General features: G+C 38.9%; 1 long non-coding RNA gene across 1 annotated transcript; it reads left to right on the forward strand.

Moving 5' to 3' along the window:
- Positions 1 to 4,967: 4,967 nt before the first annotated feature.
- On the forward strand, positions 4,968 to 7,281 carry LOC110094228. The gene is made up of 2 exons (XR_002302846.2): positions 4,968 to 5,294; positions 6,964 to 7,281. It is a non-coding gene; the product is annotated as an uncharacterized LOC110094228 (long non-coding RNA).
- The last annotated feature ends 3,377 nt before the right edge of the window (positions 7,282 to 10,658 follow it).

Raw genomic sequence — 10,658 nt, forward strand, 5'->3', positions numbered from 1 at the left:
ACATTGTATACCCAAAGAGTTTCCTACAGTGGCTCGTAGGTACTTATATTTGTTGCAAATTAATTACCTCTACTAATAAAATATTGCTGCATTTATTTTATGCTAAATCATTGTTGCTTGTAGGAGTGTTGCAGCATTATTTATTTGTTATTGGTTGCCACTAATAGGTATATTATTTTGCATATGGAATATCTTGCATCACTGCCAGCAGATACTTGCATTCATTGTATGATGCACCGTGTGTGTTTGCAAGGAGCTTTGTTGTTTGCAAATGAGTTGGAGTATATATCTGCATACTGGTGCTGACTACCAGGTGAGTTTCATCCATCGCATAATTTATCTATGCATATTGACTGGCATGTTACTATATTCCTTTTGCATGCTACCTTTATGTTCATAGGAGACTTCCGCATGCATCTATAATGCAAAATGACATTGATTGAAGGGGAACTATTGCATTCACACCTTATCCACTACTGTTGGTTACAAGTGCATTAGTGCCTTCACCTGCCAACTGGTTGGTTGTTGATCATAGGGAAACTACAACACTCACTGTATGTTGATTATTATTTCTCACAAGCTGGGGTTACTGCATTTGCTTTCATGACTGATGTGAATATTACACATCAAATGTCATCATTAGTATGCAATTTATTTAATGGGAACTTTAAATTTGCTTGCAATTAGATAATTAATTCTCCTCAATTTCATTGCTTTCAGGCTCGCAATCACAAGCCCCCACTACCTTTGATAGTAGTTTGTAGTTTGCATGATGATTTTGTTCATTGATGCTAGTACTACAATCAGCATGATAATTCTTCAATACCCATTGTGAGTTTTGTGTCATTACTTTTGTGTATATTACCACATTTTTTTTTAAATTTTGATCCTTGCGAGTAATCGAGTTGTGCTTAGAGTAAGTTCTTTATCTATTACGGGTTCTTGCATGTTCCTTTGAATGTTCATCACAAGTTCTTTTAGTGTTCATGTTTTTTCCATTTGATGTTTGGTTCTACAGGTATGCGGGAATTCTGCAGGATTTGTGTGGTATTTTTATTTTTTTTCATGTGGAGGTCAATACAACTAAATAATTCATCTACTTTACTCAAACATCAGAGTGAATAATTGCTAAAGGTAAAATAGCACGATGAGTGTTATTAGAAAAAAATAATTTGTGACCTTTTGAGGTCGTACAATCAGAACAAAATGGAAAACTATATGGTATATGAAGACTTTTGTTTGCGGCAGATATAGCCAGAGTAATGCGGGAATGGGGATGTCCCAATTTTTGATGCCAGAGAGAAGCATTGTGGGATGTGGCCGTTAATGCTGTTGCTGACGAAGTGTTCCTTCCTGCCTATCGAACCAGATAGAGTCCTTGTTTACTTGGACCCGTTAGAAGCATTTTGTTTGTCTTCATATCCTTGATAGCAAATCCATTAGAATTAAAGCATACAGAAACATTGTTATCTTGAGTCAGATTAGAAATATATAACAGGTTATGAGATAAATTTGGAACATGAAAAAGAGGTTGGAGTTTTAGCTTACGATACGGTGTTGGCAGAATGCCATTACCGGAGTGAGCGATTGTTAACGATCTGCCGTCACCGATAGTAATGTTGTCATTACCATTGTAGGAGGTGGCTTGGGAGAGATTATCCACAGAGTTGGTGAGATGAGCCGAAGCCCCGGAGTCTAAGTACCAAACATGATTGTCGGTATCCGTGGCTGCAACCATGGTTATGTAACTGAGATGCTGGCCTTGCACGTCCACGCTTTCTAGGACCTCTATATGAGTAGAGAGCCGTAGCCGAGTCACCAAGATTCAGGTGATGAATCGATTCAGACTGAAGATTGATTTCTTCAGTAATCAAAAGGGAGTATAGCGAATCAAGATCCATTGGACTCTGCATTGTGCGAATCACCGTCTTCACAACATTGTACGTCGGTGGTAGTCCGTTTAACGTGTATAAAAGAATGTCTTCTTGATCAAGAACGGACCCAGCAGGCGTGATGTTATCTACAATGGTTTTGATTTACTGTAGATACTGAGTCATAGTCTGGGATTTCATTTGCACGTTGTGTAACTCATTTTTGAGCTGTATAACACGCGATCTATTTGACGATTGAAGTCGGCGTTCCAGTGTGGACCAAATAGCGGAGGTGGAGGTAAGATGAATGACATAAGAGAAGATCGCCGGAGATACCGTGGAGCACAAAGCAGCGGCTAGGTTTTGGTCTACAAGAACCCATTCTTGATATTTCGGATTGGGTTCTTTGCTACCATCGGTACAGATTTTATGACTAGCTGGAGGGGAAGCCATTGGAAGAAGAAAGGAAGCAAATCCATTTGCATTGAAGAGCTTGAGAACATGAGAACGCCAAATCGGGTAGTTTTCGGAGGAGAGTTGGAGCGGAACAATAACTTTGATGTTCGAGATAACAAATTTGAGAACGGCAGGAATGTTGCCGACTTCATCTGGAAATGATTCTTGTGCTTCTTCCGTTTGGGATGAGACGTCCATGATCGGGAAAAAAAGAGAAGAAGTTGGAATCAAGAAGTTGAAGAAGAAGAGAGGAAGACCTCGGAGAAAGAGGAGACACACTGCTCTGATACCATAAAAGCAGAACAAAAATGAAAAGAAATATTATTCATATCACGGTCAGGATACAGACTCATGCTTATATAGACTATAGCCGAACCTATACATTATACTAATAAGAGACTTCTAGAGGACAGGTAAACAGATATAGGTGTTTTAAACAGTTACATATTATTAGTTTCCGGTTCTACATCAACCCTTCGGCGCCCATCTCTTTGCATTGGGATCATTGGTGTAACGGGGTTACTCTTGCTGCTATCCTGGATGGTTCTTGCTTATTACATGCTAATGCTCCTAATTTACTTGTTAAGGATTTTGTTGCTGGGGATAAATAGAATTTTCCTGCCTCTGTGTCTTTGCCTGCTGCCAATGCTATTGCGTGTATTCATATTTATAATAGTTCGGCTCCTTGTTTACTGTGGAATAATATGGTTGTTGGGCACTTTGGTTTATACGTGAAGGAGTATCATAAAGACCTGCCTCTCTGCTCTTGGTCTGACCTGGTTTGGCATAAACAGTGTGTTGAGGTTTTCAATTTTCACTTGGTTATCTGTTGTGGGTTAGGGGTGTCAATTCGGGTCAATGGGTTGGGTTCTGGTCGAACTTGAAACTAACCTGGTATTATTTGACATGAACCGAACCCGATCCGGTTTTATAAATAGGTCCGTTTTTTCAACCCGGACCCAACCCGCTGGGTTTCTGGGTTGACCCGATCCGACACAAATTTAAAGGATATGGCTGAAGAAGCGGCGCTACTTCCAGTTCCGACAAGGTGGCGAGCTATCCCGGCGAATCGGAGGCACTTAGGCCGGCGAAGGAACGTTGTTGAAGGAGACCATTAGGCCGGCTACAGCCTCGAAGGAGGCGAAAAAACGCAGCAGCAGCGGCGGACAGGCGGTACGGCAGCAACGAGACTACAGTGTCAGCGGCTGTGGCCGAGCGGCGATATGCTTAATGCAAAGAGGGCGAGCCGGCGACGGCCTCTCCTTCAAGACAAAGAGACGCGAGTCACGTCACGCGACTGACGTGCTCAGAGCGCTGCGACTCGACTCTACGCGTCGGGGTTAGGTCTTTTCGTGGGCAGGGCAGGCAGGCTGGGGCAGCAGAACCGGGTAGAAATAATTTTGGGTCAATTTCTCTAGCAAGAAATATTACAGGAATTCCTTCAGGCGTCACGATGCTTCAACGCATAGGCACAAGATTGTTGATTTCTATATTTGTGATGGTTTTGTCAGCTCTGGTAGAGATGAAAAGGGTAGAAACTGTAAGAGTATTTGGCTTAGTAGATGAGCTAAACTCTGTACAACCTATGAGCAGAGGCAGAGCCAGAATTTTTATCAGATAAGATTAAAAATTGAAAATTAAAATAGTGAAAGGATGCCTAATCTAAGGGTTATAAGAGAAGATTGTTTCTTATAAATTGTGAATTTAGGCTAACATTTTGTTATCGATCGTTCAATATTTAAATATAATAATAGACTTTAAAATCATTGAATTTATTTTGATTTTATATAGTTGATATATCTACAAAAAATTTGCATCATCGACATAAATCTCGAGCGGAAATTTGAACTGAAAATTTTTAGAATTATTTGAACTCTAGTTTTTGTAAAATTATAGCTGAACCGAATGTCTACATAAAAATAAACTCGATGATGCCCCCCTTAAAATAAAAAGGGCTTCGATCTTAAGGCGTTGTTTGGATACATGATTTATAGAACATTGGAACCGTTAAATCTCACAACGAGTTAAATCCCCCGTTTCACTCTTTTTGCCGTAAAATGCCGGATCTACTAAATCTCGGGAGTTCGGTGGAAAGATGGCTACCTTCGCAATGAGCAAGCTTCTTCTTCGTTATTACTTCCGATCGAATAGACGAACAGCGATGTGTGATTTTGGATCCAACAGGAAGGAACGTCGTTGAAGGAGGCGAATAAGTTATTTAGCTACTCGTTCAAAACTCTACCCATCCTGCCACACGAAGAAGGCAAAGTGAAAGAGCAACGAACAAGGGTGACAGAATATGGAAATAAAATATTAAGAGAATTAGTAAAAAGAGTTTCATTGAGAAAAAGTAAAAAACTTAATTAGAGCATAAGATTAAATTAATTTAAGTTAATTACTTAATTAAAATTATATTATAATTAATTTATAAATAATTACTTAAAATGATTGATAATTAATCCAAATTTTAATTCTACTATTTATACTGTTAAAAGACTTAGTATGTTAATTTGATATACCTACGAAGATATAGAAAGGTTTTCATTGTGTTGGTAAGGTTTTAAACCAAGCTTAGATCCATAAAATAATCATCTTAATTTTAATTACAAGCGATCTCCATCTGCCAAATCAACGAAACTTCAACCATCTTGTTAGGACATTCACAACTTGAATCGCCAAAAAGAAAGGTGAGAATCAAATCAATCCATTTAAATCATCAAATAGATGAAAAACAAGAAATAGAACCGCAGGATCTCAAACAATCAAGCTTACTCATGCCTAGCCCGCTCCGTACAACGGAGACTTACTGCTCGATCAATTGCTTTTGCTTTAGCTGGAAGATTGTTGAAGAAACAAAATATATTTTGAGAGCCACAGTCCTCAACGATCGTGGTGTGAATCCACGGGCACCGGAGCGTTCCTTCCTTGGAGAGCCAAAACTCAAAATGAAAGCCGCAAAAAAGACGGGTGAATTTTGAATCATTGTTATTTTATATCATTTGATTGATTTCTCTTCTTCCAGTGAATCCATGGTTTAGTTCTGTTAGTTCAACAGTTTTTCTCATCAGAAAGGTTGTTCAAGCGCTTAGCCTAAACCTTCGCTTGTTATTTCGTTATATTGAGAGAGAAGGATGAAAGAGAGAGACAAGGAAGGGTCCCTGCCCTTAGTTGGAGATGTAGCAGGCGATTAGGGTTTTTTGCTCTTGGGTTTCCTCCCGCTCTTCTCACGCTTTGGTTAGGGTTTCATCCCGCTAGGGTTCCCTAGCGCCCGTGTGGCTCGGGTTAGGCAAGCAGGAAGCTTCTCTTCTTCCTTCTATTTTCTGGTCTATACTTCTTTTTCTTTTGATTCATTCACCTCCATCCTTTTGCCCGGAATGGTGGTGAATCGTTTGTTCCACCGTGGCTTTTTGGACGGTTCTGCCAAATCTTAGTCTTTCATTGAGGCTCTCTGAGATATGTCTAATGGTGTGAATTTTTCAGTACTGAAACCTTCTACTTGGTGGAGGTGGTGCGTTGTTGGGGAGGGGGCTATAAATAATTCGGTTAATTTAGGTATTAATGCTAGTATTCCTATTTTTTATCCAAATGCGGTTGTGTGTAATGAAACTAACTCTGATGTGGTTATTGACCAATTTGATTATGTTGGCTTTGGAATTATTGGGGGGCTGTGGTGTTGTGGACATTGCTTCAGTGATTTTTGTTCCTATTGTTAATGTTGAGGGGGTTGTGCCTTTGGCTAGTGAGGATGTGGAGGCTAATAATGGTATTTGTAATCTTAAAGCCAACCTTATTCTCTCACCTAATTTAGTTGATGAGGATGATGATACTTAAACTGGTGACTATCAACCTTCTTCTCCCATTGGTGTTGTGCCTAATGGGTCTAGGAAAATCGTGGATTCTACTGTTGAGGGCATGGCTAATGTGGCTTTGGTTAGTGAGGGCATGGAGACTAATAACTGTAATATTAACCTTATAGCTACCCTTTTCTCTCGCCTAAGTTAGTTGATGAGGTTGCTATTGGTGAGTTTGGAGGCTGTCATCCTTCTGACACTATGGTTGAGGCTTCTTCTGACTCTCCTATAACGTTGTTGGAATCAGTTATTAACGTCCCTGTTTTTCTCATTTCTAATGAGGCTTTGAAAGTCAAATTGGCGGGTAATTTGGAGTGGAATTGCTTGGTGCAAAACGATTGGCTTAATGGTTATATGCTTCTTCACCTTTCGGGGGTGATGAAGATGAATTGAATGGGCATGATGATGCTTTTTAGGAGGGGTACAAGTTGGATGTTAACCGTATTAATGAAAAAACTTTCGCTTCTGGTCGTGGAAATGGTCGTAGAAGGAAGCATAAAATGAAATAGTTTGTTTTTCTTTGCTGCTTTGGATGTTGTTTTCTGCTTTTTGTATTGGTGGAGGTGGTGCCTGGTGGCTGTGGGGTTGTTGATTGTCTTGTTTTTCTGTTAGGGTGGTGTTTCTGGTTCTTTGTCATTTGGTGTTTGTTGTTTGGTTGTTGGGTTGCTTCTTTGTGGTGTTGTCTTCCTCTTATGTCTTTCTTCTTTTTACGGTGCTTTGTGGTTGTTGCGGACGTACGTCTTCTTTATCCTTATCTTTGTTGTGGTTTGTTGTATCATTTGCAGGCTCTTTCAGGTTGAACGTCGCTGCATTGAAGATATTCGTTTGGGATGTTTTTTTTGTTGGGAGGTTGCTATTTTTCGACTCTTGATGCCGTTTGCTCTTATTCTGTGGCCTTTTGCCTTGTTGGCTTCGTTTTGGTTTTTTGTTTTCTTTTATGTGTCTTTAATTGTAATAGATCGAATCAAAGGCTCGTAAGTTTTGCTTTAAATGATGTATTTTTAGAGGGCTATTGATTCACTAAGGACTTGTAATCTCATTTTCAAATTAACGCGTAAGCCCCTTTGGTGAGTTTTATCCCAAAAAAAAAGGGTTTTTGCTCTTGGGGGCATGGGCTCGACACGAATAACCTCAAGTGGATGTATCTCAGAGTTTTTGGTAGAAAGTCTGAGCCAAAATTAATTTACTTTTAGCTTTAGTTAGCTGTAAACTGTAATTAAATATATATTACTTCTAAAAAATTTTAATTGCATATACTTAAATTTCAAAGATGATTAATTTAGTCTTTCATAATAAAATTGCTAAAGCTGAAAACAATTTAGATGTTCGTTCGGGTATTAATAAGCATTTAAAAAATATTACTCAAATAACATTGCATTACTGAAACTTGGTTTCTCAACATCATTTCTAAAACTCTATTGTGCATAAGCAACAATACAATTAAACGAGACCTTAGAGTTTGGACGAAAAGCTTAGTCGGATTCCACATGTAATATCTCTCAATTTCGAGGTCCCCAACAACGCACTAAATTTGTTCATAATAAAGTTTTATACTAATATTTTATATAATTTAGAAATATTAGTATAAAACTTTATTATGAACAAATTTAGTGCGTTATTGGGACCCTCGAAACAGGTATGAAGTGAGTGCTTCCTTGAGGGACTCCTTCCGTCTTCCTTTGGCTATTTCTAACCTCTCCCCTTCCTCTTCTCTTTGTTGGAGGGTTGGTCAGTGGTAGTTTGGAGATAGTGATTTCAACCTCCTTTACTTTCTTTGGCTCCCAACTTTTGGAGGCAATTATTAGGGCTTCGTTGGGGGGTGAGAAGTCGAGAAGGGTGAGATTTGAGGTGTTAAAAAATGGGTTTTCGGATTGAATTCAGATCCAACTCAAAAATAACATGTAATCACATAGGAAACTTATTAGTTCCGGACACCGGATGTAGAGATACGTCCGGACATCCACTAAAAATTTGACACATGGAATGTACACGTGTCCGCTGAATTTTAAGTCAAACGCGTCAAAAGTGCAGTCAAAACGCACAGTCAAAGCTCAGTCCACGTGCCAAATTTTTATTGGATATCCGGACCTAGAAATAGGTCCGGTGTCCGAACCTAATAATTTTCCCATCACATGACCCAACCCTAATCTTACATGATTTAGAAAACAGGATGGGAATCCAAACCCGAACCCAATTTTAAAAAAGGGTCAGAATTTGGAACCTAAATCTGACTCTTCTGGAAAATGGATTGATCCGAACCCAAAATTGTTCAAGTAGGATCCGCGCCCCCTACTGGTGAGATGACGGCGACAAGGGGCTAAGTCTCGAGGAGATCAAGAACGAGACCGTTGGTCTGGTACGCAGCTTTGATTGTTTGAGATCAGGCAATTCTATTTCTTGTTTTTCATCTATTTGATGATTTACATGGATTGATTTGATTCTTACCTTTCTTTTGGTGATTCAAGTTGTGAATGTCTGAACGATATGATCGGAGATTCATTCAAGTTCCTAGTAAATGATGATATGCATGTTCATAATAATTATTATTTTTCTATAACAATTACTGCTATTAAGTTTATTTTTTTATTAATAATTTTGTTATTTGTTGTTCTATTGTGGGATATAAATATGTTAGGAATGACTAATTCCCTACATATTTTGAATGAACATATAGTATTTAAATTTTGCATGTATTTTAATTTCAGCTTTATATGATTCGGATTGGAAAATAATGAGATTTCTATTTTTCTCCTCAGTTTTTATGCTTGAAACAATTGAGAGTATATAAATATTGCATCATTAAATAGAATTTCCTGAGGTAAGTGGTAAAAATATCTGTCTCTCTCTCTATATATAATGGTAGTAGGGGTGTCAATATTGGACCCAACCTGAAAACCTGACCCGAACTCGACCCAAAAATTTTGGGTTTGGGTGAACTCGAGCCCGAACCGTTTGAAAACTGGGTCAGGTTCGGGTTGACCCGAAAACCCGTGATTCACCCGGAATGACCCAACAAAAAACGAATTCCCATGCTTGATTTCACCCTCCCACGTCAGACTCCCGCACCTACCCGGCGTGTTCGATTTGGCTGCTCGGCGTGCCCGCTTCGCCTGCCAGTGTCTGCATCCCTCGAGGCATCGAGTCGAGTCGCGTCCTTCATAGCGTGTCAGCGTAAGTCGGAGTTGGTCAGTCCGCGTCACATTGAGCCGAGCAGTTAAACCATCGAGCCGCTAACTCGCTATCAGTGCCCATTGTGCCTGCCGCCGCCTGCCGGGTCAGGTCAAGTTCGGCTCCTAAAAATGCCCCGTTTGCAAAAAGCGGGTCGGGCTCGAGCCCAAAAAAATGACCCATTTGCAAAAATGGGTCGGGTTTGGGTTGACCCGAATATTGTTGGGTTAGTTCCGGGTTTCACACGAACTCACCCCGTGACCCGAAATTGACACCCCTAAATGCTTGCTTGTCAAAGAAGAAAGTTCTGATTATATAAAGATATATGGTTACTTAGAAAAAGAATATATAAAGAAATTGAGGGAAGTTTGATGATGGAGATCAATTTTCTGACGCCGGCTCTGTTGCTCTGTTCTATTGTCAATAAAATTATATCCTTATATTAACCACATAGAATTGGATAGTTTAGCTTTTATGTTGTCATGAAGACTATGGCCGTTTAAGTAGGCTATAAGTTATTTATAAATAAAAGGTTGCTGTCTTGTAAAAAGGGAGAGCTAATAAGATCTGAATTTTACTCAGCATTTGTTTCTATTTTTATATCTTGATTAATTTATGGTGGTGGATGATATCATTCCAAGAAACAGTTCTTGGAGTTGTGTTCGGCTTCGATCACCCAGACGTCAAAGACTGTACGTCGAGCCCGGACCCTCTAGTCCGATGTTATTATGATAGGGGAAGTCTCACCAAAGAGTCAGGATCTCTAAGCTCAAAGATTCGCTTTCCTATATAGTAAAGAAAAAAAAAATCACTAAAAAAAGGCTAGAAAGAGATGCTTGAAAGACAGAAACGTAGTCTTCTTTCTGTACTCATCCAATTAAGGAATGCCTAGGGCTGCAAACGAACCGAGCCGAGTCAAGTATGCGAGCGTTTATGTTTGTGTTCATTTAATATCAACTTGTTCAAGTTCGTGAACATATTTAACGAAATTTTTTTAACTATCAAACAAACATGTTTATGAACATATCTATGAACAAACACATTTATAATAAAAGCAATAGTCTATGTAACAAAGGCAATTATTATTTATATTTATTAGTTCTATAGTCAAATATTAATTATTTTTATCGAGCTTATTCACAAGTTCAAAATCGAACACGAACCAAGCTTAATGTCGAGCTTGTTCACGAACTTCAAATGATGTTGTTCGCGAACATAAATGAGCCGAACGCATTAGTGTTCAGGTTTGTTTATTTAAAAATTGAGTATTTAAAATATTGTTCAAGTTTGTTTGTTTAGTTAATTAAACGAT

The sequence above is a fragment of the Dendrobium catenatum genome, unplaced genomic scaffold (assembly GCF_001605985.2).
Source record: "Dendrobium catenatum unplaced genomic scaffold, ASM160598v2 fragScaff_scaffold_85, whole genome shotgun sequence".
NCBI lineage: Eukaryota > Viridiplantae > Streptophyta > Magnoliopsida > Asparagales > Orchidaceae > Dendrobium > Dendrobium catenatum.